The sequence below is a fragment of the Antrostomus carolinensis genome, unplaced genomic scaffold (assembly GCF_000700745.2).
Source record: "Antrostomus carolinensis isolate BGI_N321 unplaced genomic scaffold, ASM70074v2 scaffold53796, whole genome shotgun sequence".
NCBI lineage: Eukaryota > Metazoa > Chordata > Aves > Caprimulgiformes > Caprimulgidae > Antrostomus > Antrostomus carolinensis.
In genome coordinates, this window is record NW_010323591.1 from 1 (window position 1) to 4295 (window position 4295).

The window sequence follows — 4295 nt, forward strand, 5'->3', positions numbered from 1 at the left end:
CCAACTCACAACATTCTATGATTCTATGGTACAACACTTTAACTAGTTCCAAACTATTCCTTCAGGGTAACTGCTGGGGAAGGCAACCCAAGGACAATGGCAAGTCTATCCATGAATAGAGTAGTAGCGTGCGCTGTCTGGAGGGAATCCTAGTGAACACCTCATTCCCCAGGATGAGACTTTGATCTCTGCACTGATTTGGCTCTATAAAAAAATGCAGATTGTAACTGGTGCTTCTCTGCTGGATTAGCAGACCGGGGAAATAACTTCTGCTTCCTAGCGCAGACAAGTTCTGTGAGTGGGGTAGCTACAGTGCTTCAAGGAGAATAAACTGGAGGCTAATTGGTGGTCCTTGAATCAAGCCTAGAGACCTTTTTCAGACTTTGAGCAGGTCTTTTGGGAAGAGGCAATGCATCTATAAGACACAGCTCTGAGTTACAGAAGCGCCACTTGCTCCTATTGCCTCTGATCACCGTTTTTTTTTTGTTTTGTTTTGGTTTGGTTTGGGTTTTTTTTGAGCTCTTCTGACCTTTGTGTTTTGCCTTTGGCTCATAGATCAAGCCTTCAGGATCAGGTTTTGTCTTCCATGTAGTGCTTATAGACCTTGATTATATCGGCTTATAGTCTTCACCTAGGCATGCAGACCAGGCAACACAGCATATTTTATACCCTGTTGGGAGCTATCCTCGAAGATTTGCTCTGAGCAGGTTTTCTTCCTTCCTCTTGTAGTGCTAGGTGATGACCTGGACACAGTGTTTGCACCATCCTGTCTGCATGCAGTCACATTGTGTCTCTCCAGTCCTCCTTTGCTACCCTTCTTTCTGCTGTGCTGCTGGGGCATTCGTTTTCCACTGCAGTGACTGAAATGGCCTTTTCAGGGTCCCTACATTTCAGAAATGGACCTTCCTTGCATAACTGTGTCCTGGAGGTTTCTAGTCCAGCTGCTGCTTGCAGCCATGTTATTGTCTACCTGCAGCTTGAAGACCTCTGAGGATGGAGATCCCACTTTTACTCCAGGATTGCACCACCTCTTAATGAAGAAGCTTTTTCTGGAGTCCACTCCAGACTGTCATTTGTTGGTATTTCACCTTGCCTGCAACAACTGACATGAATCTTCGTCATCTTTGCAGCTGCCTTTCTGGTTGTTGCAGACAGCCATTCGATCCCCCGCCTTCTCTTTGCCATGCTAACCCAGCCCAGCTCCTTCCACCTCTCCTCAAAGGTTCTGTATAGCTTGTCCAGAAGAATGGAGAGCTGGCGTAACCTCAGGATGTTCACTGGTTGAAATTTCCACCTGAGGTTTGAACAGGGCCTGGAAGTGGTGTTTCCAGCTCCCAGTGCTACTTGTTGATTCTTCTGAGTGGTGATGGCCAGGAGGAGCAGTTACAGGTACAACTAGACAACAAACACAGATTGCTGCAGCACTTTTGGGCCAAAGCCTCAACCTGGACCTCTCAGAAGACTGTGACTCCACCTCCCACATTTCAGGCCAGGTGTATTTTTGACCTCTCAGTTACTGTGTTTCCATCTTCAGGTTGAGAAACAAAACTCAGGTCCCACCCTCTTGCCTTTGCGGAAGCATCCTTCAGTAGTAGCTCATGTCAAAACCTGAGACAGGTCAATGCCTTCTCCTCCATAAATCCTCTTTCTGCCACATCCAGGGCATTTTTTTCTCTGCTGGCCCCACCCTGCAGGTGTGTGCTTGGTGGACGTGATCAGTCCAGGCCTCGGATTTTGTGAAGTGTTGTGGTTTGAGGACGATAGTTGCTATAGCAGGAAAAGCAGCTCTGCCTCTTGAATCACATATGAGGAACCTTGCTGCGGAGCTGAGGTGGTGCAGGGGCTGGTGAGTGACCTGGCCATTGGGTGGGGAAGGTCTTGGTGAGCTGGCAGGGGTTGGTGGGGCTGAGGCAACTGGTTCAGCCTGTTGCCCCATCCCTGGTCCTCCCTGGGTGTATTCTTCCTTGTAACACTGGGAGCTGCTGTTGCCTCTGCCTGTAGGGGTACCTTTGGCAAGCAGGTCTGTATAGCATGTGCCATAGGGCTCCAGGTGGCCACAGGAAGTTCTTGGTACCTGGCTTGTGGGATCAGCAAGCTCAACTACATGGAATTATCCCCTTCTTGTCTTTGGCCTAGGTAATGGTCCTGACTTGTAGACATCTCCCACCTGAGAGGTGTTTGGCTGAGATGCTCAGAGACACCCATGGAGGCGCTGTCCCTACTCAAATATTTGTACATAACATGAACTGTGGAATAGGTTTGGTTTGGCTCGTTGCCGCTGGGGATTTTGCTGCCCTTCTCAAGGAACTGCTTTTTGCATTGACTTTGGGAGCCATCACCTGTAAGGTGACTGTCTGCCCACAAAGGCCTCTTATATTTTGCTACCAGATTCTTTGAATTCATTGCCTGGAGTTTTTGTGATATGTTTGTCTGGGAAGAACTTTGTCTGCACAGCACTTAAGGCTTTAAATGTTTGTGTTTGTTTTGATAAGCTGCACACAAATATTGAATTAGCTAGAAAAGCTTTTTCCTGACCCAGGGAGAACTCACCTCCTACAGCTTCTGCAGTGAGTGTCTTTGGCATGCCTGGAATCAATGGATTTTGGAAAGTTATGTCTCTGCTGAGGTGGGGAGTCCCTTCTCTGGAACTCCTGGAGAGTGGCTAGCACTGTAGCTAAGAGACTAATGCTCAGTCCGACCCTTCCAAAGACTTGTATGTGTCAGCGCTTGCCTTTCCTTCCAGATACAGCAGCTTGCCCGATAAAGGGTATTAGTGCTTCTGATAACCTTTGCTCTTCTCCCTGAAGTGCCTTATCCCTGGCAGACTAGTGTTCTTCCTTTTGAGGGTGGGGTTGATGTATTTAATGGACTGCAGTTGGGTGGAGAAGATCTTGTTTCATGGGTCCTCATCTGCTCTTCCCTAAGGTTTTCTCCACTCCACTGCTGAGTGGGTATGATTGATCATGATGGGCAATCTTCTCCTGTCCTTCTGCCTTGCTGGGGACGTTGCTGTTGCTCTGCAAGGCTGCTTTTCTCCTTAGAGGCATGTAAAATTGTAGCCAGCAAGCGAAGTGAGAGTTTGGGTTATTCGTATGGCGGTGTTGGGCTGTCTTACCTTACTCTGTCACTAAAGGTACACTTGCTAATTCCTGCTTAAGGGAAACTCTTCCCTTTGTGCTAAGTCTGAAGTCCTGGGTGCAGGTGCCTCCAGAAACCCTGAAAGTCAAGTACAGGGAAGATCAATAACTGGACAGAGTTCAGCTCCTTTGTGAAAGGAGATCAACATAGAAAGTGTGAGAGCTTCAAGAATATTTGCCTGTTAAATTGGCTCATAAAGCATCATGAGAAGCTTAAGCGTAATTTGGTAACTTCCGTGGAAGCAGAGATACAAGAACGGGCTACTTCTAGTCTGGCAGCTGAAACTTTAATTAGCTCCAGCGACTGGGAAGTGAAAAAAAATTTCTGACTAGAGGCAAGATGCAATCCTTTAATTGTATAATTGACCAGTTTCCCAAGAGTTGTCTGAGGTTCAGCCAGGGTGAGGTTTAAAATCCAAACAACTTGGTCCTTCTCAAGACTCAAAAGTGTCTGGAGCTCGAAACAATACCGTGACCTTCTCATTTGATAACCTGAAGATCTGTCAGCTTCAGCAAGTGCTTAGTGGTGATGCATCTAGGCCAGGGGTACTGAGATATTATCACAGCCCTGACCAGGTTGGACGGTATTGCTGCTGCAACCCTGCATGCCTCTCTAAGACATAGTGGAAATGGCCTCAAGTTGCACCTAAGGAGATTTAGATTGGATATGAGGAAGTATTTCTTCACCAAAAGGATAGTCAGGCATTGGAACAGGCTGCCCAGGGAGGTGGCGGAGTCCCCTTCCCTGGTGGTATTTAACAGACAGGTAGACGAGGTGCTCAGGGACATGGTTTAGAGGTGGACTTAGTAGTGTTGGATTTATGGTTGGACTCGATGATCTTAAAGGTCTTTTCCAACCGCTATCATTCTGATTCTATGATTCTATGTCCTTATCACCAGTGGTGCCTGGTGAGGGATGAGTGGCTTCCTTCCAGGGAATGTAGAAAGGAAGAGACAAACTGTGGCTACCACCAGGGCAGCTCGCTCCATGGTACAAACCATGTTATGGATCTTCAGAAGATACTTAGAGCACTGTCAAGATCCCTCTGTACAGGGCACCAGAGTACAGACATGCCCTTGCAGATGTTTATCATCACCAGCTTTGTTCCTCTGTGTTAATGGGGTATCTGAGGTCCACCATATTAGCAGATCCACTGC